Source organism: Monodon monoceros, unplaced genomic scaffold (genome assembly GCF_005190385.1).
Source record: "Monodon monoceros isolate NGI ecotype Baffin Bay Population unplaced genomic scaffold, NGI_Narwhal_1 Super_Scaffold_18, whole genome shotgun sequence".
NCBI classification, from domain to species: domain Eukaryota; kingdom Metazoa; phylum Chordata; class Mammalia; order Artiodactyla; family Monodontidae; genus Monodon; species Monodon monoceros.
The window spans coordinates 87,247,598-87,274,850 of NW_021703774.1; the positions used below are offsets into that span (position 1 = coordinate 87,247,598).

The window sequence follows — 27,253 nt, forward strand, 5'->3', positions numbered from 1 at the left end:
CAGCTATCCTAAAAGCAAAACAATTGTTTAGACCACCATTGTGAAGGCATCAATAAAAACTGCTTTAAAGCTGCTGATTTCTACATGCTTATTTAAATTTACGATATTTCAAGGCAGAAGTCTGAAGAAGGAAAGAAAAAGTACCTCTCAAAAGAACTGTCAGGGAAACTGTTAAGTATTCTAAAGACATAAAATATAACATGCATAAGAGTTTTACTCCATACTAGTACACTTGTGCTGCAGAGATAGAAGGAATGACTGACATCCTAGTCTCTCATGGTCAACCAACAGCCTCATTCATTCATTTGTTCATTCAATAAATATTGCTTTGAACACATTCCATGTATCAGATGTTCTTGGTGTTGGGGATAAAGATAAATGGAGGAAGGGGTTCCTATAAAGGTCTTGTCATCATGGAGTTGTCTTCATTTGGGTAGACAGCCAATAAACAAGCAAAAAAGTATATATCATGGAGCAGTAATTACTATGGGGAAAAAAGAGTGGGGCAAACAAAACTGAGTATGCCATGGGTGAAAATGGGGATACTATTTTACTTAGGTAATCAAGTAAGGTTTCACTGACAAGGTAACAAGTAAGCAGAGAACTGAGGAAAATGAGAGTGAGCCATGTAGATTTTGGAGTAAAAATATTCCAGGCAGAGAGAACAGCAAGCAAAAAGGCCCCAAAGTGAAGGCATGTTTGGGTGTGTAGTATAAACCAAGAAGTGGCCTATGGGTTGCAAATTAAGCAAGAGAGCATCTAATAGGAGATAAATGCAGAGAGGTAGTAGAGCCAGCCACCATAAAGAGTTTGATTTTTATTTATTAGAGATAAGAAAACAATGGAAAATGTTTTAACAGAGGAGTAGAATTAAACACCTTACATTTTAAAAGAATTTTTAGATCCTCTACCCATTTTTAAATTGGGTTATTTGATTTTGTTTTGTTTGGTTTGGTTTTCTCTTTGTGTGTGTCTGCTGAGCTGTGTGAGTTCTTTACATATTTTGTATATTAACCCCTTATCAGATATATGATTTGCAAATATCTTCTCCCATTCAGTAAGTTGCCTTTTCATTTTGTTGGTGTCTTCCTTCTCTGTGCAGAAGATTTTTAGTTTTGTGTAGTCCCATTTGCTTATTTTTGTTTCCTTTGCCTTTGGAGTCCAAAAAAAAGAAAAAATCACTAAAACTGATGTCAAGGAGCTTACAACATATGTTTCCTTCTAAGAATTTTATGGTTTCAGGTCTTACATTCAAGTCTTTAATCCATTTTGAGTTAATTTTTGTGTATGGTATAAGATAGTGGTCTAGTTTCACTCTTTTGCATGTGGTTGTCCAGTTTCCTTAACACCATTTATTGAAGAGATTGTCCTTTACCTATTGTATGTTCTTGGCTCATTTGTTGTAAATTAATTGTCCATATATGTGTGGATTTATTTCTGTGATCTCTATTCTCTTTCATCAATCTGTGTGTGTGTTTTTAGGCCAGTGCCATCCTGTTTTGATTACTGTAGCTTTGTAGTATAGTTTAAAATCAGAGCATATGATACCTCCAGCTTTGTTCTTCTTTCGCAAGATTGGTTTGGCTATTCTGGATCTTTTGTGGCTTCATACAAATTTTAAAAGTCTTTGTTCTAGTTCTATGAAAATAGCCATTGGACTTTTGATAGGGATTGCATTAACACTATTAATTCTTCCAGTCCATGAGCATGTAATATCTTTCCATTTATTTGTGTCTTCTTCAACTTCTTTCATCAATGTCTTACAGTTTTCAATTAATAGGTCTTTCACCTCCTTGGTTACATTTATGCTTAGCCATTTTATTCTTTTTGATGTAATTTTAAGTGGGACTGTTTTCTTAATTTCTCACCCTCGTAGTTCTTTATTAGGGTATAGAAATGCCACAGATTTCTGTATATTGATTTTGTTTCCTGCAACTTAATTGAATTCATTTATTAGTTCTAACAGTTTTTCGGTGGAATCTTTAGGATTTTCTAAATATAATATGATGTCACCTGCAAATAATGAGTTTTACTTCTTCCTTTCCAGTTTGGATGCCTTTCATTTATTTTTCTTGTCTGATTGCTGTGGCTAGGACTTGCAATACTGTGTTTAAAAAGTGATGAGAGTGGGCCACTACTATTTTGTTTTGTTCCTGAGATTAGAGGAAAAGTGTTCAGCTTTTCACCATTGAGCATGATGTTACCTGTGGGTTTTTCATAGATGGCCTTTATTATGTTGAGGTACCCACTTTCTTCTATACCTACTTTCTTGAGAGTTTCCGCTATGTCCACTTTTTTGAGAGTTTTTTTTTTTATCATAAATCAATGTTGAATCTTGTCAAATGCTTTTTTTGAATCTACCAAAATGATCATTTGATTTTTACTCTTTATTCTGTTAATGTGCTGTAACATGTTGATTGATTTATAGATGTTGGACCACCTTTTCATCCCTGGAATAAATCCCACTTGATCATGGTGTATCATCTTTTTAATGTATTATTTAATTAGGCTTACTAATATTTTGTTGAAGATTTTTACATCTATGCTCATCAAGGATATTTGCCTCTAATTTTCTTTCTTTGTGAAAAAAATATCCTTATCTGGTTTTGGTATCAAGGTAATACTGGCCTTATAAAATGAAAGAAGAAATACACATGGCCAACAGGTGCATAAGAAGATGTTAAAACATCACTAATCATCAGGGAAATGCAAATAAAACCCACAATGAGATATCACTTCATACCTGTTGGAATAGCTATTATCAAAAAGACAATAAATAACAAGTGCTGGAGAGGATGTGCAGAAAAGGGAACCTTCATACTATTGGTGGGAATGTAAATTGGTACAACCATTATGGCAAACAGTATGGAGACTCCTCAAAAAACTTAGAACTACCATATGATCCAGGAATTCCACTTCTGTGTATTTATCTGAAGAATAAAAAAACACTAATTCAAAAAGATATATGCACCCCTATGTTCATTGCAGCATTATTTACAATAGCCAACACATGGAAAAACCTAAGTGTTTTTCCATGTGTTGGCTACTGTGTTGGAAAAACCTAAGTGTACATTGATGGATGAATGGTTGAAGATATGAGACATATATATATATATACATATATATACATGTACATATACACATATATAATGGCATATATACTCAGTCATAAGAAAATAAGGAAATCTTGCCATTTATGACAATGTGTATGGACCCTGAGGGAAATAAATTAGACGAAGAAAGACAAATGCCATATGACTTCACTTACATGTGGAATCTAAAAAACAAAACAAAACAAAACAAAAACAAACTCATAGATACAGAGTACAGATTATTGGTTACCAGAAGGGAAGGAGGCTGGGGAGAGGGTGAAATGGGTGAAGGGGATAAAATATATGGTAATGAATGGTAACTAGATTTACAGTGGCAATCACTTAGTGGTGTATACATATATCAAACTATAATGTTGTATACCTGAAATTTATATAATGTTACATACCAATTTTACCTCAGTTTTAAAAAAAAGACTGTAGAGAGCAAGGGTGGAAACAGTGAGATCAGATAGGAAATTACTGTGATTAGCCACATGGATAACGATAGTGGCTTGGATGGTTGGATTCTAGATGTATTTGTTGATGAACTGGATGTAGTAAAGACAAGACTCCAACATTTTGGATGTGCTAAGGAGAGTTGATAAAGAGAGGACTCCAAGATTTTTGCCCTAAGCAACTGGCAGAATGGTGTTGCATTGAACTAGGGATGTCTGTGTGTTCAGTGGTTTAGGGAAGGAAGTGGGAATTGAAAACTTTGTCTAAGATAAGTTTGAAATGGAGTAGGCAGTAAGTCTGGAGTTCAGTGGTGAGGACTGGGTTTGAACTATTTATTTGGGGCTTATCCATGTATAGTTGACATTTAAAACCATGAGACTTGTTTGCCAGGAATACAAGTAGAGACAGAGAAAAAAAGATTGCACCCTGAGAGGAGAAACCAGAAAAGGAGAGTGAGAAAGACTGATGAGAGAGGGGTCCAAAAAGTCAAGTGAAGAAAGGTTTCTAGAAGGGAGAAGTAATCAACTGAGTCCAATGTGTTGGTAAATCAACAAAGATGAAGTCTGAGATCTCACCATTGAATCCGACAATGTGGAGATCAGTGGTGACATCGACAAGAATTGATTTGTTAGAATGGTGGGACAAAAGAATGATTAGAGTGGTTAGAGAGAGAATGGAATAAAAGGAAGTAGAGAAAATCAGTTTAGACAGCTTTTTCAAGGAGCTTGGTTGTAAGAAGAAATAAAGAAATGGGGCAATGGCTAGGGGAAGATGTGAAGTTAAGGGAGTTCTTTTTTTAAGATGAGATATATTTTAGCATATTTGCATAAATGGTATTAGAAAGGAAAATGGTAATGTAGGAGAAAAAGGGTAGAATATTTGCAGCAATGTCTTTTGGTGAGCAGGGGTGGGATCCATTCATGTCGAGAGAAGTTGGTCTCAGAATAGGGGACAGTTCATCCACAGTAATGGAAAGAAGGGCAAAGTTTGGGGGTTAGATGCAGGAATATTGTTAGACACGGGGCTGGGAATTTGTGGAAACTGGGCTCTTTTATGGTTAGTAAAGTGCCTTTTGTGCTTACATTCTGGTCAAGGAGAGAGAGAAATAAGCAGGCAATCAATGTTATGATAAGGACTTACTGGAGGAAAAGAGACTAGGAGTTAGTGTATGTGTGGTTGGTGTGTGCTTATAGGGAAGGAAAGGTGGCCAAGGGGCTGAGTGCTCAAGGTTAAGCAAGCTGCATGTCAAAGCCCTCGAGGCAAGAGAGTGGAGGACACTCTGGGGACTGAAGATAGCTGGAGGGATCATGGCTGGAAAGAGGTGCTAGAAATGGAGAGGCACAGTGAGAACTGAGAGGATTATATAAGCTTGAGAAATATTTGGAAGTCAGAATGGATAGAACATAGTAGTGAATTGACTATTAGGGATAAGTATGAGGGGAAAAGAAGAGCTACAGTTGACACCCAGGTTCTAGCCTGAGCACTTGGTTTATGTTGATATCTGTATCAGCTTAGTCACCTCTGTTCATGCTTTACCCCTATGCAAATTGCTTTCACATCCAATGTATGCCCTATCTCCCTATGAATTCCATCTCTTACTCTTCCAGCCCACACTGATCTTTCTCTTTCTTGAATAATGATGGTAATTACCAGTATTGGTTGAATGTCTTCTGTATGTCAGGCATGCTACTTGGTGTTTAACATGTACCATCTCATTAATCTCTATTACAGCTCCATGAGGTAGGCCTTGTTATCCCTTTTTACGAATAAAAAAATAGAAGCTCAGTGTGGACATTTTAACAAAGATCTAAATGTCTCCCAAATCCATGCTGAATTGATAAAGTTAAATGACTGAAGAGCAGTTTCTGAATGTCTACTCTGTAGTTTTTGTACACTGTACCACAATGTGTCTTACTACATTGAGACTGTGATTTATGGAGGTGCAATCAACAACCCTTTAACTCATCATAGCACTTTGAACATAGTAGGAATTCAATAAATGTCGACATGAAATGAAGAAAATCTGTGGATGAGACCCCAAATCTTGAAACTTTAGGTAAACTGATAGTTTTTGCTGAAACATGTTCAGGGAGGCTGGGGGACCCAAAAATCACTCTCATTGGCTGAAATACTAACAAAATTATAATGTTAATTGAATAACACTTTAAAGATCTGAAAACAGTCTACGCCTCATCTTTGTTTTGATTCTTTTTTGTAACTATTGTCCTCATCTTATGAATGAGGAAACTGGAGTTGGTTAAATAGCTTGGTTGTGTGACAATAGGTCTAAATTTGGAAAAACTGCACATCCAGCACATTTTCCTGATATACCATTTACCTCTCACATCACTATACACTGGTACTTCTCAGTAATCCCCATTTCAGCTAACACATATTGCATATTTACAGGAGAAAAAAAAATGAATGAAATACAGACTCTCACATTTGAATAAAAGGAAAATGATAAGCAGTTAAAAAATCATTCTAAAATGTGACAAATGCAATTAGAATTATGTACAAGATACTAAGAAAGCACAGAGATTGGAAGGATTAATTTTGCTTGGGGCAAGGGGTAGCGAACTGGAGAAGGTTTCAAATTGTCCATTAATTCCAAGATGCATTCTCAAATACATTGATCATGACTGGACATTGAATTAAAGAGAAGCACCCACTGGTAGTAGGCCAATCAGGACACCGAAGAGAATGCTACAGATTTTTGCTATACATTCACAGCTCTGCTCTATTTTCTTATATATTTATTAACAAATAATTTCTTTTATTTATAACAAAAGAGGAGCATGATTGGATGATTAGAACAAGACACATTTGGGGCTCATGTTTCCTACTCCTAATATTGAAAATTTAACAGAAAGCTATCTGGTTTAGAGTAAGTTGTAAACAAATGATGTCAAAAACACTGAGGATCAATATAACCAAATCACCTGACAGGAAGAACTCATTGCTTTTCAGAAATTTCCATGTGACACTTATCTCACTGTCTAGGCTTACAGCCCTGCAAATCTCAACTCACAACATAGTTTTCAATGCCTATGATTATTCTGTTAATTACAGTTAGTTGACTTTTAGTTGACTCCCTTTCAGGAAGTCCTCCCACTTCCAGACTCTCACCATTCCAATCCATTGCCAAATTAATAAAATAAAGAGAAGTGCTGTATTTAAATTTTCATTAATGAAGATCCTCTAATTTCTGGAAAAGTAATTCATACAGGCTGGAGGGGTGAATTTATAAGTGTGCCAATGTACAGAGGTACAGACTTCTAGTTTCCTTTCCCACCACAGATTTGTTATGCATTTTTATCAGCTTCTACTCTTCTGTTATTCTTCAGGGAGGCATTATTCTGAGAGAGGACAGTGAAATAGAATATTGGAACAATGAGAAACAAGGGACAATAAGAAACAAGATACAGGATTAGTACGTCATGCAACATTCACTCATTTGCACATTCATTTGTTCAAAAAATATTTGTTGATGCCTGCCGTGCAAGACACTGGAGGCGAGAAAGTTGAGTAAAGACACAGTCAAGGTTCTCATCATCTCTTAAGAAAAGCAAAGATGTAAAATTCTCACTGCACCCAAATCACACAAAATGCCCTGCCTGCATATTTGATCAAAACCTTCCTTTCAGTGGAGATAAGTCAGGTGTAACAGGCAGGAATTCTCAAGGGAATTTCACAGGTACACAAAGGGACTTAAGTGTGGACTCAGCTCTGCCTCAGCCCTCCCTTATCACAAGTGGGACCAAACACAGAGACCAAACAGAAAAAAAAAATGAGAAAAAGTGGCCCAAAGATGCCTTAAACTAATATAAATAGAGAAAATGTTGAGATCAGCCAAATTGATGAAAAATGATTTCTATTTTTAAAACTGCCAATGTATAAAGAAATAAAAACAAAGAGCTATAGCCAGGAATTCTCCTCAGAGAATACAGCATGGTAAGATACAAAAGTCCAAAGAGCACTTATAAAAAATGAAAGGAAAATCCATATACAGTCTTTTAACTTCATCAGGAAAGGATGGGGGGCATCGATTGCCATAAGATTGCAAAGGATTTTACTCTGTAGCTAAAGAGCTTAATCCATAGAACTTTGGGGTTGCTTTTTTAATGAAGCCATCTCTATAATGAATGGCTCCTTCAACCTTCACAAAGGAAAAAAAAAATGGCAGGGAGTGTGTCAACCTCCAATAAATTGTGTGGGAGGTAAGATGATCAATAAAAAGTCTCCCTCACTGTCACCTTAAGAAGCAACTGGCTATAGGAATTTGCAACAGGGTGGCAAAATTGTGGTGGGAGTGGGAAGCGGTTAAGAATTCTGAAAAACAAAGGGTGTGTGAATGAGTGTGTGTGTGTGTGTGTGTGTGTATACAGGCAAAGAGGAAAGAAGGTGGCATGGATCTGTTCAATTAAATAACAAGACAGAGCTAGGATTCTAGATTAATCTCCTGTCATCTACCAACATCTATCAAATAAAATAGCTTAGTATCTGTAACTCCTTGGAATGTTTCAACAAATTATAAGAAGACTCTTAAGAGAAACAGTAAAATATATCTTTTAAAAAAGATGTGGAGTTTCAGAATATTTAATTAAGATGTTTGGGTCATGGTTTATTGTCATTATACCTTATTTCTATTTTTTTCAAAATCCCACAGCAATACTCAAATCTAACCCTTGAATTCTTGAATACTCAAATATTAAAATGAATGTTAAAATGATTTTTTTTCATAAAATTAATAAAGGCAAGCACCATAAAGATGCTCAAATACATCTTTCCCATAGGGAATATCTGGGATTGCCTCAGGTTGTAAAGCTAGTAAGGAGAAAAGAAATGCTAAGTGGGAAGTTACACTGTACAAGATTTAGAAAGAATTTTTTTAACTTGCCTTCTTAAGGCTAATTACCATAGATGAAAAGAGCTAGATAACTTAGAGTATTCATTAGCTCTCTCACCGCCACTAAGCAGCCATCCCCAAAGTGCTAATAGCTTTCCTACTACATTCTTAAAATGTTTCATATTCACTATTCACGATTCGCACTTCAAAAAGACCAACTCCCTGATTAATGCCTAAATGGAAAGAGTATAAAATGTGCCTCAAAAATTAGTATAGGTCTCAAAGGTATAAACCTACCTGTCTTAAAGATTTTAGCAAAAAATTTTTAAAAAGAAAGCAAGCCAGCTGAGAAGTGTTATTAGCTTTGCCCATACCCCAGTCACTCTCATATCCATATATCCATGCTTCTAGGAGCTGTGGCAATGCAGCCATGTACTTGGGGTACATATATTGGGATTTATCACTTTTCAAAGCTTTGGGTTATGTGTATTCCCCTTTACAATAAACACAACATTGATTCCATTGCCTTTCCCCCCTTTGATCAGAATCATTTACAAAAGTATCAACTCACACATAGGTAAATGGCCAACTTTGTATTATTCCTGTTAGATACTGGTTTCCAGTTCTTTGCCACCAGATCCTCTACTGGACTGATTCCAAATCCAGTCATAACTACAGTGGTTACCCTAATTAAGAGCATCCATAGCTAAGAATAAAGTTGTGCACCAGGCCAAAGGGTTTCAACTCTGCCTACTACTAACAGATGGACTTATAGATAAATCTTTATTTTGCCTTTTACCGCCCTCCCTTTTGGGGGTGAGGGAGACATTGTTTTTTCATTGGTTTTTTTTTTTTTAACAGAAAGCAAATAAGCTCCTGGGAAATGTGTATACCATATGCTCAAGTCAACATAAGTGATTTTTAAGATCTTCTAATTCATGTATTTATTTCTCAACTCCCAGCTACTACCTGGAGTAATTACAATGTACTATATCATCCTCATTATGTGTTCTTCAGCCAGATGGATTTTTCAACTTTGATCATAAAACTCCCCTGTCCCCCAAACCTTCAATGGCATAAACTATCAGTTAGAATCTAAACTCCTTAGTTGGGCATTCAAAGTTCACCACAGTTAGATCCCAACCTACCATTATGGTCTTTAACAATAAAATAACTCTCTATTTTAGCCAACTGGTCTACTGCTTGTCTCCGGGCATATCTTGAATTTTTATGGTAAAATACCTTCTGTTGCTCCTCTTTCCTGAACTGCCCTCATTACCCCATCCTTCACACAAATGCTCCATCTGGCCACCCTAACCAACTTAGTCTCCCTACCAGTCTCCTCTTATGTGCCCCTAACTTTCTGGAGTCATTCAGATTTCATGTGATTTATTATGTATTACTACATGTACCATAGCCTTTTAAAAGTAACTTAATAAAACTTTTAGTGTAGATGTATAAATCAGGGCCAAAAGTCTTTATCAGTTCATGCATTATAGTTTTTCACTCCAAAATATATAAGTAGAACTTATTACATATGTTAACTTCCATGGGCTTTATCTCATAATTTTGTTTTGTGATTATTTCACTATGTAATTTATTTCTCCTCCATGACTGTAAACACCTAGAATGTAGTTTTTCTACAGTTCACCGTGCCCAGGCAGAGTACTGTATACATATCCTGTGCTTCCATTATGTAATAGATTTTGGACCAACAAATGACATATTATAATACAGTGTTATCTTTTTAAATAATAAATTTGCCACCTGTGATCAACAGCAGACTTAGAAATAAAATATTAATTGAAATATTTATTTGAATTTTTAGGAAGAGATTTTTAAAAATTTTGTGAAACATGCAAAGGAAGAAAATTTTTACTTTCCAGCAGTTCTTACACGTTAATAAATCAAGTTATTGTTATCAAATTGGCCACTGAAAGTTGTCTGGTATTTTAAGAAAATTTTAGATGCTTGAGTGGCATTTTTTCCATTTGTGATCAAATAATCCTTTGTGTATTTATTTGTCTAATGTCTTTATTTTTTATTTGACTGCCCATTTCTTAAGGGTGGGGACTCTGTGTACCATGTTCATTTCCACATCTCCAGTTCAGTGCCCAGTGCATGGCAGGAGCTCAGAAAATACTCGATGGACCAATGAATTAAAGAATGAAAAACTGAAAAGAAATGAGTTAATTAAAGAACTACTAATATCACGAGAACTCCTACTTATTTGGGCCCTGACCCATAGTAACTACAGCTCTTCAGATGTACTTAATTGGGCTGAAGCTGTAGTTCATCAAGACTGTCTAGATCCTTTGCCTTGCTTTTCACCTCCCCAAGAACTGAACTTGGAGAGGAGTCTCAGCTGGGACTTCCTTTCTCTATGTAAAATACTAGCTTTGAATTAGTGGTTTCCAGTTACCAGGTGTGTTAAGCAACAGAAATGCCGATAGAAGAAATCAGGGCAATCTGTGTGTGGTTTGGGAGGGAAAATATTCACCTGATTGACTTCTGGGGAATCTCTAAACATCAGCATCTTGATGATAGTACTGCCTGGTGACAACGGTGGAGATGCTGTTGGTTTGGAGCCCAGAGAAGCTAGACAGGAGGATGTCAAAACAGGGGTAACTCAGTCCCAACATTCTCAGAAGTAATGTGCTCTGAAAAAAGTAGTAATAATGATTGTGACTGCTGTAGAAGACCCTGGTCAAAACCTAGAGGCTGGTGGATCCACTACTAGCTGTTGTTACTTACTTTTGTCTTGTCACTGATGCTACGGTCGAACTTCACTCTATGAAGATTGTTGTTGCTACTACAGCTGTTGGAGGCAAGGTAGACCTTTTCCTCACTGACGAATGTCAGAATGAAATAAGGGTCCTTTTCCCCAATTTAACTTTGGAATGAGTGTGAAAAGAGATCCCAAAGCAGACCCAGAAAATACAGAGCAATATTTCAGCAAACCTTCTCCCTATCCTCACAAAGCCTCTTTATAGTCTGTATTAACAGAAATTGCTCTTGTCAGGGGCCAGTTCAAGTAAGATACCTAGAAAGCTGAGAAGATCAAAAAGCTCATTCATTTTTATATGATGTTATAACAGAAAACTACTATCGTGAGATGATCAAATGAGTGTTTTCATTTTTCAATCATTGTTTACTATCATGCAAACATGGCCAAAATTTCAATGTGCATCTTCTGGTGCATTCCAGTCATTTTTAGATAAACTATAATTTGCATTCAAAGGGAAGAATGAAATGTTCACACTATCATAGTTCTGTGGTGTCCCTCTCACCTAACTCAGTACTTATAGCAAGTTTCTGACCCTAGTAACAAATTGTCATTATTCTGGGGTTTGAATCAATAGGATTATAATTGAAATAACAGAATTTCAAATTATATTTCTGATTCAAGATATAAAGAAAGCTATAAAATTTTAATAAACAGTTAAAGAAGAAAACTAGAGACCTAATAAAAAGAAATCAGTCTGCAAAATATCTCTGGCATCTATGGCACAAACTTCACACACTAGAGAAGTAGTTTATTAGTGTTTGAATGAAGCAAATAGCAAGACTGAGGTTTTTATCTTGTGGGGAAAGAACATAAAATGAGGGTAAAATGGAAGTACCAAATGTAAATTATTCATTACCAGAAGAATACTATTATAGGAGGGAAAGTAAAGAGTAGAGTTTGAGGGAAAGCACTTAAAAATGAGTTCTAGGGCTTCCCTGGTGGTACAGTGGTTAAGAATCCAACTGCCAAGGCACGGGACTCGGTTTCGAGCCCTGGTGTGGGAAGATGCCACGTGCTGCGGAGCAACTGGGCCCATGCGCTACAACTACTGAGTCTGCGCTCTAGAACCCGCGAGCCACAACTACTGAGCCTGAGCCTGCGAGCCACAACTACTGAAGCCCGTGCACCTAGAGCCTGTGCTCTGCAACAAGACAAGCCAACGCAATGAGAAGCCCACGCACCACAGCAAAGAGTAGCCCCCACTTGCTACAACTAGAGAAAGCCTGCAAGCAGCAACGAAGACCCAATGTAGCCAAAAATAAATAAAATAAATTAAAAAAAAATGAGTTCTACCAGGTTCTGGATTTATATCTATGAAAATCATCCAAAACAACAAGTTCAGAGTTAAACCAAATGACTTTTTTTTTTTTTTTTTTTTTTTTTTTGCGGTAGGCGAGCCTCTCACTGTTGTGGCCTCTGCCATTGCGGAGCACAGGCTCCGGACGCACAGGCTCAGCGGCCATGGCTCACGGGCCCAGCTGCTCTGCGGCATGTGGGATCTTCCCGGACCCAGGCAAGAACCCGTGTCCCCTGCATCGGCAGGAGGACTCTCAACCACTGCGCCACCAGGGAAACCCTAAATGAATTTTAAGGTCTTTCTTGTGTCTAATTTTGACAATTGCAGGGGTTAAGTAAATTAACTGTCTTACAGTTCCCAATACTGATGATCCTTTCAAGCACCTTTGTCAATTTATCTCTATTATGTATAGCACTGAATTTTGCCCAGTGAACATATTTGCCACCTTGACCTAGTGAGGATTTTAGTGTGAAAGGAATGCATATGGAAACCATTGGAAATTTTAAAATTACACACTGCTTTGTACCTTTGGTTGAATAGAAATATACCAGGAAAACATGACCAAAAAAAAAAAAAGAAAGAAAATGGGAACACTAAGGCGAGCATAAAACTTACTGGTATCCTTAGGAATTAGTGTTTAAATTATAATTGCTTTCTGGCTTTTAAAACCCAAACTGTTTTGTTTTTTTTTTAATCTTATATGGGGCTCAGTATACTGTTTTTTTTTTTTAACATCTTTATTGGAGTATGATTGCTTTACAATGGTGTGTTAGTTTCTGCTGTATAACAAAGTGAATCAGCTATACATATACATATAGCCCCATATCTCCTCCCTCTTGCGTCTCCCTCACACCCTCCCTATCTCACCCCTCTAGGAGGTCACAAAGCACCAAGCTGATCTCCCCGTGCTATGTGGCTGCTTCCACACTATCTATTTTACATTTGGTAGTGTATATATGTCCATGCCATTCTCTCACTTCGTCCCAACTTACCCTTCCCCCTTCCCATGTCCTCAAGTGCATTCTGTATGTCTGCGTCTTTATTCCCATCCTGCCTCTAGGTTCTTCAGAACCATTTTTTTTTCTTTTTTAGATTCCATATATATGTGTTAGCATATGGTATTTGTTTTTCTCTTTCTTACTTCACTCTGTATTACAGACTCTAGGTCTATCCACCTCACTACAAATAACTCAATTTCATTTCTTTTTACAGCTGAGTAATATTCCATTGTATATATGTGCCACATCTTCTTTATCCATTCATCTGTCAATGGACACTTAGGTTGCTTCCATGTCCTAGCTATTGTAAATAGAGCTGCAGTGAACATTGTGGTACATGACTCTTTTTGAATTTTGGTTTTCTCAGGGTATATGCCCAGTAGTGGGATTACTGGGTCGTATGGTAGTTCTATTTTTAATTTTTTAAGGAACCGCCATACTGTTCTCCACACTGGCTGTATCAATTTACATTCCCACCTACAGTGCAAGGGTTCCCTTTTCTCCACACCCTCTCCAGCATTTATTGTTTTTAGATTTTTTGATGATGGCCATTCTGACTGGTGTGAGGTGATACCTCACTGTAGTTTTGATTTGAATTTCTCTAATGATTAGTGATGTTGAGCATCCTTTCATGTGTTTGTTGGCAATCTGTATATCTTCTTTGGAGAAATGTCTATTTAGGTCTTCTGCCGATTTTTGAATTGGGTTGTTTGTTTTATTGATATTGAGCTGCATGAGCTTCTTGTAAATTTTGGAGATTAATCCTTTGTCAGTTGCTTCATTTGCAAATATTTTATCCCATTCTGAGGGTTGTCTTTTCATCTTGTTTATGTTTTCCTTTGCTGTGCAAAAGCTTTTAAGTTTCATTAGGTTCCATTTGTTTATTTTTGGTTTTATTTCCATTTCTCTAGGAGGTAGGTCAAAAAGGATCTTGCTGTGATGTATGTTATAGAGTATTGGGCGTATGTTTTCCTCTAAAAGTTTTATAGGGTCTGGCCTTACATTTAGGTCTTTAATCCATTTTAGGGTTTATTTTTGTGTATGCTGTTAGGGAGTGTTCTAATTTCATTCTTTTACATGTACCTGTCCAGTTTTCCCAGCACCACTTATTGAAGAGGCTGTCTTTCCTCCATTGTATATTCTTGCCTCCTTTATCAAAAATAAGGTGACCATATGTGTGTGGGTTTATCTCTGGGTGTTCTATCCTGTTCCATTGATCTATAGTTCTGTTTTTGTGCTAGTACCATACTGTCTTGACTATTGTAGCTTTGTACAGTATAGTCCGAAGTCCAGGAGCCTGATTCTTCCAGCTCCGTTTTTCTTTCTCAAGATTGCTTTGGCTATTCAGGGTCTTTTGTGTTTCCATACAAACTGTGAAATTTTTTGTTCTACTTCTGCGAAAAATGCTATTGGTAGCTTGACAGGGATTGCACTGAATCTGTAGATTGCTTTGGGTAGTACAGTGATTTTCACAGTTTTGATTCTTCCAATCCAAGAACATGGTATATCTCTCCCTCTGTTTGTATCACCTTTAATTTCTTTCATCAGTGTCTTATAGTTTTCTGCATACAGGTCTTTTGTCTCCTTAGGTAGGTTTATTCCCAGGTATTTTATTATTTTTGTTGCAATGGTAAATGGGAGTGTTTCCTTAATTTTTCTTTCAGATTTTTCATCATTAGTGTATAGGAATGCAGGAGATTTCTGTGCATTAATTTTGTATCCTGCTACTTTACCAAATTCATTGATTAGCTCTAGTAGTTTTCTGGTAGCAGCTTTAGGATTCTCTATGTATAGTATCATGTCACCTGCAAACAGTGAGAGCTTTACTTCTTCTTTTCTGATTTGGATTCCTTTTATTTCTTCTTCTTCTCTGATTGCTGTGGCTAGAACTTCCAAAACTATGTTGAATAAGAGTGGTGAGAGTGGGCAACCTTGTCTTGTTCCTGATCTTAGTGGAAATGGTTTCAGTTTTTCTCCATTGAGAATGATGTGGGCTGTGAGTTTGTCATATATGGCCTTTATTATGTTGAGGAAAGTTCCCTCTATGCCTACTTTCTGGAGGGTTTTTACCATAAATGGGTGTTGAATTTTGTTGAAAGCTTTTTCTGCATCTTTGAGATGATCATATGGTTTTTCTCCTTCAATTTATTAATACGGTGTATCACATTGATTGATTTGTGTATATTGAAGAATCCTTGCATTCCTGGGATAAACCCCAGTTGATTATGGTGTATGATCCTTTTAATGTGCTGTTGGATTCTATTTGCTAGTGTGTTGTTGAGGATTTCTGCATCTATGTTCATCAGTGATATTGGCCTGTAGTTTTCTTTCTCTGTGACATCTTTTTCTGGTTTTGGTATCAGGGTGATGGTGGCCTTGTAGAATGAGTTTGGGAGTGTTCCTCCCTCTGCTGTATTTTGGAGAGTTTCGGAAGGATAGGTGTTAGCTCTTCTCTAAATGTTTGATAGAATTCACCTGTGAAGCCATCTGGTCCTGGGCTTTTGTTTGTTGGAAGATTTTTAATCACAGTCTGAATTTCATTGTTTGTGATTGGTCTGTTCATATTTTCTATTTCTTCCTGGTTCAGTCTTGGAAGGGTGTGCTTTGCTAAAAATTTGTCCATTTCTTCCAGGTTGTCCATTTTATTGGTGTATACTTGCTTGTAGTAATCTCTCATGATCCTTTGTATTTCTGCAGTGTCAGTTGTTACTTCTCCTTTTTCATTTCTAATTCTATTGATTTGAGTCTTCTCCATTTTTCTCTTGATGAGTCTGGCTAATGGTTTATCAATTTTATCTTCTCAAAGAACCAGCTTTTAGTTTTATTGATCTTTGCTACTGTTTCCTTCATTTCTTTTTCGTATGTTTCTGATCTGATCTTTATGATTTTTTTCCTTCTGATAACTTTGGGGGTTTTTTTGTTCTTCTTTCTCTAATTGCTTTAGGTGTAAGGTTAGGTTGTTTATTTGAGATGGTTTTGGTTTCTTGGGGTAGGAGTGTATTGCTATAAACTTCCCTCTTAGAACTGCTTTTGCTCCATTCTATCCCATAGGTTTTGGGTCATCGTATTTTCATTGTCATTTGTTTCTAGGTATTTTTTTATTTCTTCAGTGGTCTCTTGGTTATTTACTAGTGTATTGTTTAGCCTCCATGTGTTTGTATTTTTTACAGATCTTTTCCTGTAATTGATATCTAGTCTCATAGCACTGTGGTCAGGAAGGATATTGATATGATTCAATTTTCTTAAATTTACTAAGGCTTCATTTGTGACCCAAGATATGATCTATCCTGGAGAATGTTCTATGAGCACTTGAGAAGAAAGTGTATTCAGTTGTTTTTGGATGGAATGTCCTATAAATATCAATTAAGCCCATTTTGTTTAATGTATCATTTAATGCTTGTGTTTCCTTATTTATTTTCATTTTGGATGATCTGTCCATTGGTGAAAGTGGGGTGTTAAAGTCCCCTACTATGAATGTGTTACTGTCGATTTCCCCTTTTATGTAGCTGTTAGCATTTGCCTTATGTATTGAGGTGCTCCTATGTTGGTTGCATAAGTATTTACAGTTCTTATATTTTCTTCTTGGAATGATCCCTTCATCATTATGTAGTTTCTTTCTTTGTCTCTTATAATAGTCTTTATTTTAAAGTCTGGTTTGTCTGATATGAGAACTGGTACTCCAGCTTTCTGTTGATTTCCATTTGCATGGAATACCTTTTTCCATCCACTCACTTTCAGTCTGTATATGTCCCTAGGTCTGAAGTGGGTCTCTTGTGGACAACATGTGTACAGGTCTTGTTTTTGTATCCATTCAGCCAGTCTACATGTTTTGGTTGGAGCATTTAATCCACTTACATTTAAGATAGTTATCGATATGTATGTTCCTATTACCATTTTCTTAATTGTTTTGAGTTTGTTATTGTAGGTCTTTTCCCTCTCTTGTGTTTCCTGACTAGAGAAGTTCCTTTAACATTTGTTGTAAAGCTGGTTTGGTGGTGCTGAATTCTCTTAGCTTTTGCTTGTCTTTAAAGGTTTTAATTTCTCTGTCAAATCTGAATGAGGTCCTTGCTGGGTAGAGTAATCTTGGTTGTAGGTTTTTCCCTTTCATCACTTTAAATATGACCTGCCACTACCTTCTGGCTTGCAGAGTTTCTGCTGAAAGATTAGCTGTTAACCTTATGGGGATTCCCTTGTATGTTATTTGTTATTTTTCCCTTGCTGCTTTTAATATTCTTTGTATTTAATTTTTGGTACTTTGATTAATATGTGTCTTGGTGTGTTTCTCCTTGGATTTATCCTGTATGGGACTCTCTGCCCTTCCTGGACTTGATTGACTATTTCCTTTCCCATATTAGGGAAGTTTTCAACTATGACCTCTTCAAATATTTTCTCAGTCCCTTTCTTTTTCTCTTCTTCTTCTGGGACCCCTATAATTAGAATGTTGGTGTGTTTAATGTTGTCCCAGAGGTCTCTGAGACTGTCCTCAATTCATTTCATTGTTTTTTCTTTTTTCTTTATTCTGCTCTGCAGTAGTTATTTCCACTATTTTATCTTCCAGGTCACTTATCTGTTCTTCTGCCTCAGTTAATCAATCAGCTATTGATTCCTTATAGAGAATTTTTAATTTCATGTATTGTGTTGTTCATCATTGTTTGTTTGCTCTTTAGTTCTTCTAGGGCCTTGCTAAATATTTCTTGTATTTTCTCCATTCTATTTCCAAGATTTTGGATCATCTTTACTATCATCTGTCTGAATTCTTTTTCAGGTAGACTGCCTATTTCCTCTTCATTTGTTTGGTCTGGTTGGTTTTTACCTTGATCCTTCAACTGCTGTGTGTTTCTCTGTCTTCTCATTTTGCTTAACTTACTGTGTTTGGGGTCTCCTTTTCACAGGCTGCAGGTTCATAGTTCCCATTGTTTTTCTTGTCTGCCCCCAGTGGGTAAGGTTGGTTCAATGGGTTATGTAGGCTTCCTGGTGGAGGGGACTGGTGCCTGAGGCTGGATCTTGTCTTTCTGGTGAGCAGGACCACATCTGGTGGTGTTTTTTGGGGTGTCTGTGTCCTTATTATGATTTTAGGCAGACTCTCTGCTAATGGGTGGGATTGTGTTACTGTTTTGCTAGTTGTTTGGCATAGGGTGTCCAGCACTGTAGCTTGCTGGTCATTGAGTGCAGCTGGGTCTTAGCGTTGAGATGGAGATATCTCGGAGAGCTTTCACCATTTGATATTATGTGGAGCCAGGAGGTCTCTGGTGGACCAATATCCTGAACTCAAGTCTGCCACCTCAGAGGCACAGGCCTGACACCCAGCTGGAGCACCAAGACCCTGTCAGCCACACGGCTCAGAAGAAAAGGGAGGAAAAAAGAAAGCAAAAAAGAGAGAAAAAAGTAAAATAAAATAGAGTTACTAAAATAAAAAAATTATTAAAATTTTAAAAAAGTTAAAAATAAAAAAAAGAAAGAAAGAAGAGAGCAACCAAGCCAAAAAACAAATCCACCAATGATAACCAAGCTAAAAACTATACTAAAAAAAGAGAAAGAAACAAACAATAAAGGACAGACAGAACCCTAGGACAAATGGTAAAAGCAAAGCTAGCTATACAGACAAAATCACACAATACACACACATGCACACTCAGAAAAAGGAAAAATATATACATATCTTTTGGGAAGTCTGAGGTCTTCTGCCAGCGTACAGTAGGTGTTCTGTAGGAGTTGTTCCACGTGTAGATGTATTTCCGATGTATTTGTGGGGAGGAAGGTGATCTCCACGTCTTACTCCTCCGCCATCTTGAAGGTCTCCCCCAACCATTTTTATAGTGTATTTTTTAAGACTAGCATTTCCTAAATGTTTTTTATTTCCTATCCAAAATTCCAATCAAATTTTGATGACCCCTATTGCCGAGGTGATTAATTTGTAGGACTCTTTTGAAGTATTCCTTTACTTTGTGTATTTTGCCTTTTCCCTTTGCTTCCTTCATTACAAGGGTTAAAATAAATGAATAATAACAACAATAGCAGAAGCAGCAACAGCAGCAACAACAAAATGGCTTTATTCTCTTTGTATGAAGATATTCACATTCTCAGACTAGTCTTTTCCTCTGTAGATTGGGCTGGCCATAGAGTGCTCGCTTATGGAGTCTGAGTCTCCTTCTAGTCAAGAGGCATTCAGTGAAGTGGACTTTTGTATCCTGTGGAGATGGACCCCTGAGTTCCAGTCCTCACTGAGTTCCCACTCTGCCACTTGCTTATTTACAAAGTCAAGCGAGTTCTTTAATTTCAGTGCCTGTTTCCTCATTTGGAAAATAAGGATATAATAATAGCTACTTAAAATAGGGGTTTTTTTGAGGACGTAAGTGCTTGGAAGTGTGTTTGGCACATTAAGATTGCCATGTGAGTGTTTGCTCCTATTATAAACTGTATTTGTTCATGTGTGCCCCTAAAAAAAAAAAAAAATCAAAGTTGACACTCCAATTGTTTTCTTTTTTAAGTAAAATACAATATAGAGAGACTATTATGAAGCTGTTTTTATTTTTGTTTTCACTCAGTTTTTAAAAAATCAGTTTATCTAGGGAGTACATGCAGTGACATGCTTTAATTAAGAGAGATGAACCTACATATATTAATGTGGGACAATGATGATTTTTCCAGCAACATCATTTTTTTTTTAACCTCAGCTACTACTAAAGTGAAAAAAAACCCAAAACCCTTCTTAGAGTCATTAAGACACTTATTATGAGTAGCCCTGGGCAAAACATTAAATAAAAGAGCATACAATCCCAGGAAGAGCATTTAATTTAATGAAATTCAGCCTATAAACCCAAATGTAGATGATCCTATCTATACAGGGCAAAACAGAAAATGCCATGGTAGAGTTAGGGATTAACGTGACAATGTCTTTCATATAATGCTTTAATCCCACTTGTTCAATATTGGAAAATGGGAATGGAGGTCCTATTGTCACTGACAATGTCCTAATAATGAAATACTCTTGGGGGAAAAGGCTCTTTGGGTTACCATAGGCCTGAGGCTACTGAAACAAAGAGGAAGCATGGGAAAGAATGCTGGATTACTAAAATGGAAATGTAGGATACTTTCTCATTGTGAGGTCATAGGGAGAATAAGATATTTTGGTTCCGGGAAATTCCAGCTAGCTGCATCTATATTTTTATCCTTTGTCCTGCTTCTGCAGGCATTTGCCACAGAGCTGTGTTTTCCCCCTTGTTCTGCACCTCCATGGCTAACATATGGGAAGGGTTTTTTCCGGCTGGGGCCCATGCAAAGTGTACTTTAACCCTCTTCCACCTGAAATCCTCCACCATCCGTAGAGCAGTTATGTGCAGGGATCAAATTAGCAGTGTAGCGTCAAGCTGGTACTTTTGGATATATTCACAATCAGTTCCAAATAAGTGACTAGAACAGCTGTGTAGCAACTCTATTTATTAAGATGTCCAAAATGACTAAATTGATGGTTTTGATCCTCTCAAAGATTTGTATCCTTTCATTATCTTAAGTAAAAAGGAAGCAATTCTCTATTTCTGAAGAGCTGATTGGGACACACTGAGGCAAAATATTAAAGAGATGGGATGCATTCTTTAAATGCAAATCCTTATTTCCCCATCTATACCTAAACTACAAAACAAATATTTGAAATGGACACACATTACAAGGCAGAATTTTCTCACATACTTCTCTGAACCAAGTTGTTCTCTAGTCTTGGAAACATTTTTTAGAAAGTGGATTTCAGTGATTTCTCACAGTTAGCAACTAAAATATTTTTTTATTTTCAATCTTATGAATTATCCAAAGACTTTCCCAGTTGTGCTTTACCTTCCTCTTCTGCCTCCCTCCTTGTCTCCTCCTCCAGGTTTAAGGAACACTTTGAGCAGGGTTCTCTCTGCAGCTCCAGCAAGTGCAGCTCCCTCTGCCTGGACCACCCTCCTCCTGGCCCTTCATTTCTGAGAGCTGTCATTACGTCCTCCCCTGGGATGCTTTTGGTAACCTCTCTGGGCTCTGTTAGGCTCACTTCAAACACTCTTTGTGTTTAATTGCTTGCACATTTACAGGACCTCTCACAAAACCTGAGCCCTTTGAAGGCATGTATGATGACTTTCATTCATACAGAAAATAAAAGCATGAGGTCTGGAATCTAGTAAGTATTCAATACATTTATTCATTGACTGACTGACTGACTGACTGAATAAATGCTGCTTCAGGAAACACTTCAGGACTCTCACCCTGTATAGTGTCTCCTGAGAGATTTCCTTGGTTACTTGAGAAAATTACGAGAGGCCAGTGTTCATAAAGGGAAAAGGCAATTAAACTAAATTGTGGGTCAGGAGTAACAAGGGATCAATGACATTATTTTGCTTTCAAAGGACAGTCACATTTAGCCATCAAATAATTACAGGGACCTTTAAATGTTTGAGGTGTGACCATAAAGTAATGAAATGACTTCAATAAACAATACATGAAAACCAGTTTCATTAACTTAAAGTCGCACTCTCACAGATACATTTAACATGCTGCTTTTACAATTAAAACAACAGCTCTGAACAATTCAATGAGGTTCCAAACACACAGTTTCAATTTTCTCAAAGAGCTTAAGAGTTCAAAAATATAAGCAACTTATTTACTAGAATAGCTTTTAGTTGTAAAATATATAATAATGTATGAAAAGGCCAATAGAGGAAGATTTCAGGGATGCTTTGAAAATCGGGGCTCATTTCTCAGGATTCCAGGCTATTTCTAAATATGCTGAACTTTGAGTTTGGAAACTTGTTTTATAGGCAACTTTATTCCCATAATGGTCTCAGTCCCGCTTCCCAAGATAGTGGTCTATCAGAAACGAGGAATTTGGGAGGGGGGGGACTGCTGAAAAAGTTGAATCACTAGAATTTCCTATTGGACTTGAACTTAGGTGCACACAAAGAAACAACAGGGCAGTCAGTCAGTGAGAAAGAAAAATGTTTAAAGAATTAATTCCTGTCTAGTTCCAGTTTTCATGTCACAGAGGAAAAGAAGAATTTAATCAAAAAGGCCCTAAATACATTTGCAGCGGGGCTAATGCATTTCTTTTTATTTCTACTCTTTGCACCGCTGTAGGAAGCCAACCAACTGAAAAACAACTGCCCGTCTCTCATCAACTTCTCATTTATCAATGTCCCCATACCTACGCTCTAGGCTGTTTCTCCTTTGGCAATTACTGTACCTTTATAAAGGAAGGCTATCTTTGCCATAATAACATATGGTTATTATGACATATGGTTGTGTTTAATCATCTTAAATCTAAAATGATTTTAAATGCTAAAAAGCACTTTTTGTTTGAAAATCGCTTACCTTTGGAACTCTCCAGGCACAGAGGGGAGGGCTGTGACTGAAACATGAGGAATTTTTATTTCATTTCATTATTTTACTTTTTGGTTATTTTCTTCTAACTTACTGGGATGTATGTTATTTAAAATACATAACATTAAGATCCTGAACATTTTCAGTGCCCTATTTCTAAGTATTTTGTGTCACTGTTGTATGTCTTTATGACTATGATTAATAGGCCTAAATAATACAGTCAAAGAGTAGAAAAGACAGAAATAATCTTTAGCCTTTATCTTCTGGGCAAAGGTACGGTACATTTGGCAGGAACAGATGAAGCCCCTTTGAGTCCTATAATTGTTCGTCTAATACAGCCATCAGCATTCAAAGTCACAGACAGGTATAATATACAATCATGTTTAAGCAGTGTATTGTTTGGTCCCCAAATGGAGAGATTAGTCCAGTCTTTCACTAAATGGAAAGGCTGTTTTATTTTTAATCCTTAACTCATTTGTTTCTTTCAAAAGTACTTTCCTATTTAAATTTGTTACAATCCCTCATTGCAACAAAATCCTATCATTGTAAATCCTTTCCTAGTGCGGGCAGCCACCCCTTGAACACAGGCAGATAATTCATGTTCTTTTCCATCACAGAACCCCATGTAGTTTCCTACAGCGAGGCAAGCACCTCAAAGAGCTGCAGTGTGGGTTCTTCAGAAGGAACCTAGGGGGTTCTTGAGCCCCATAGCGAGGGCAGACTCAAACAGCAGCAGCGGCTGGCAGGTGATTGCAACTGGGAAGGGAGGTATGCAACAGTAGTCAAGAGGTAAAATAACAAAATCACAGAGTTTGCTATTTTACCTTACTGGAGACCAAGAAAATCTTGGGAAGTACTTATGGACTTCAATTTTACAATCCAAGTGGTGCACTGGGTTTCCAGATTGTACAGTTCGTATTAAATCAATTTTATCATCGATTGTTTCTCCTGATGTTAAACAGATCTGATGACTACTCTAGCCACCACTGTAGGTGTTTATTTAAAGAACACATTTTCCACAGCCTGTTCTCCATTTTACAGCTTTACTGGAGCATTCTCATGTCAACCAAGCCCCCTGGGCTTTTAGAAGCGATGAATCCTAAAAGATGTTTTCCCCACAGAAACCACAAGGTAAATGTAACAAGTAATCAATCTTCTGAGCAGCAATCAGGCAACCACTTAACGAACATACTACACAAACAAAATAATTAATCTAAGCACTGTCCCGAATAGTAATTAATCTGATCGGCTCCAAGTGATATATTTGTTCACTGTACCCTGTTTTGTTTCATACTTGTCATAGTGAAAGGTGTCAGAGACAGTACAAATGTGTTAACCAGTTTAAAAGAATACTAATTTCAGGAGGAAAGTGTGACACAAATGTTTATGCAGTGTGGGATGTTCGTTCCTTTGTTTGCAAAGGAGAACAACACATATCACTGTCAGACTGAAACAAAAAGGACAAATGCTTTAAAATAAAGGAGGAAACGCCACTCCCAAACATCAGGCAAGCCAGTAAAGACCTGAGACAATTATAATATGATCTGGACCAATAATTGCCTCCTGGGTAAGGGCAGGTAAACTTAATTATAAATGTCCTGACGAATGAAAATGAAATAAAACAGAATGAAAAGTACAGAGCCAAAAGAGTACCCTTCTCTAAGATCTGTGACACACCAAGAAGAGATGGTTGATTTGCCAGGAAAATGGGTTGCATAGGAGCTAATTCTGATGGTTTAGAATAAAAGGCTAAACATAAATCCCTTATCATCTATCTCTTTTTTTGGATCCTGAATTCAATAATTTCAAGTGTTACCAGCTACCTCGTATCATTGAACTTCACTTTATGTCACGAAGACCAAATCTTTATTGCAGGGTGGCTGCTGGGAGAGTAAAAAGGAGCCACCAGATTGGATTTACAACTGACATTTGGCCCAGTAGTGTAATATGTAGTGGTATTCAGCCTCACCCCAGGTCAGATCCTACTGAGTAAAGGGGCTTTCTCAAAACTGTGTTTTTAACCTAAGGAAGCTGAGCGAAGTCATCTTCAGATTTTTAGGCTTTTTTGAAAAATTTCCATGAAATTGAGATTGCATGGTTATAAAACATTCTCCCTGGCATCCTTTAGATCCTCTTGGTGGGCAAAGGAAGAGAAGAAAGCAGGAATTCTAGAAAACACTAAGACACATCTTATTACAGCAAAGATGGTGACAGGATGTATAGCCATTTTGCAGTTTCTGTACCACCTATGCCCACCTCTGGTGTTGGGGATATTCCCCCACTACCACTACCACCCCTGCAGGAAGGCTGGTCTAAGTGGTCATGTTTGCACCAGAAAAAGCTACAGCTTGAACAGCTAACTGAAACAAGAGTGGACACTTGAGCCAGGGAAGCTAACTATAGGCCGGTCTGAGCCATTAAGACACTCTTTCCTAGGAATATGGAATTCAAACACTGAGACATTGACTTTGTTAGTTGTGGAGAGCCCTGACGCAGAGGCAAGTGATGTCCAGGTAGAAATCACTGCCTTAGCAAGCAGTGATTTCTAAGCCCACCCATGGACAAGAAGAATAAGAGGAAACAGCAAAACTGAACAAAGAAAGTCAGTCAGTTTAGAGAACCAGGGTAAGGGCCCAGAAGCAGACCAAACAGCAGGAAATGCCCCAGAAATGGAAGGAGACATCTCTTCTCAGTATAACCCTATGTGGCCTTGATGTCTGTAATTTCCTGTTTTTAGAATTGGTGTGATTCCCTGCTGGATCTATTCAGTAAACACCGTGTTTACATGCATTGGTTTCTGTAACTTTAAATATAACATTTCTTGAACAGAAAAGAGTCACCAAATAGAAAAATCTGGGAATAGGCGTATAATTAGCAAGTAGCAAATCAGTTACTGGGTTTCAAAAGAACAACAGGTTACAGAGCTTCAGTAAAAGATTCCACACAGAAAAAGGATGTCAGTGAAGACTTTAATTTGGCCTGAGAAAAACAAACAAACAAAAAACAACCAATAACAATAGCCAACCTTTATAGAATGCTTACTATAAGTTGGGCACTTGTATAAGCATTTACATATGTGAGCTATTTAATCCTCATAACATCCTCTGACACAGATGCCATAATCCCCATTTTACAGGTGAGGAACTGATGCAGAGAGAAATTAAATAACATGCTCAAAATCCCACAACGATTAAGTAGGCAGAAGTGAACCATGGAGGTTTATAAGCCCAAGACATCTATTGTTGAAAATAGGTAACATAAAGAAACACAATATAGGAACATATATCACGGCAACATTTCCCAAAGTATATCTCCTAATACGCTATAGTTACAAAGTGTAACTATTAATCCCAGGGGATGTTCACAGTTGTTATTTTACAGGAAAGGTCTTGGTACTCAGATAAATTTGGAAAACTTTGGGTCAGACAATGTAAAATAAATTCAAATATATAATGAATATATAGGTACATATATATGATATAATAACATATATGAGCTAATATATAGCATAGATTTTCAAGAGGGAGATATTTTATGTAGTTTCCTTCCAAACTTATTTGACAACAGAGTTCTTTTTTAGGGTGGTCTCATCAAAACAGCACATTCTGGGAACTTCTATCTTAGAGAAAAACTAAAGTAGTAATTTCTTATGGGTTCAAATACATGCATAACTCCCCAAAATAACCTCCTAATTAGTCAATAGCTAAATTTCTGATGAAGTAAATCAGAACATTCTTAAAATTTTATAAGAAGCTAGATACATGCACAACCACCCCAGTTCCCATTCATGAAAGGAAAACATAAAATTCAGCACTTTGGATTCAAAAAAACACTGTCTTCCATTTTTTAACACCCTCCTGGATTTGGGATGTGATGAGAATAAGAAGGCTGAATAATAATTGACCGGTTAATAAAATTGCTTATATTGTGATTGTCATTATAGATTCAGTGAACTCAATCTGATAGCCACAGGAAAAGAAAAATGTTTGCCTTAAATCACAGAAGACTTGAGGACAAGTGGATGGTGAAGATGCATATACAATCTTAGTTCCTTGGTAAGATTAACTCTGTGTTACCTCCCATATCTGCTATAGCACCAAATTTATAATGGCAGCTAAAAATCTCAGACTTTCCCAAACCAAAAGCTAGCTTCACAACCACTTGCTACTCCCACCCTAGCAATAGAAGAAGATATGTACTTGAACATCTTACTAAGTATGCGATGCTGCCACTGAGCATCAGTAAAGTGATCATGAATGAATCCTCACCATCCTTATTCTGGAGTCAAGGCCTCAAACAGAAGCATCTGATTAGCCACGTCAAGCTCACATGACTGAGCCCTGGCTGCCAAGAAGCTTTGAAAAGGTTTCTTTCCCTCTCTTAACATCTGCACTCGGAGACAGGATACTTATTCTAATGATATTACAC

The 27,253-nt window shown here is 37.1% G+C and overlaps 1 protein-coding gene across 4 annotated transcripts in view; it reads right to left on the reverse strand.

Annotated features, from left to right (window-relative positions):
* NTNG1 (netrin G1) overlaps window positions 1-27,253 on the reverse strand; it is a 340,603-nt gene that overhangs the window by 214,495 nt on the left and 98,855 nt on the right. The window lies entirely within an intron of this gene.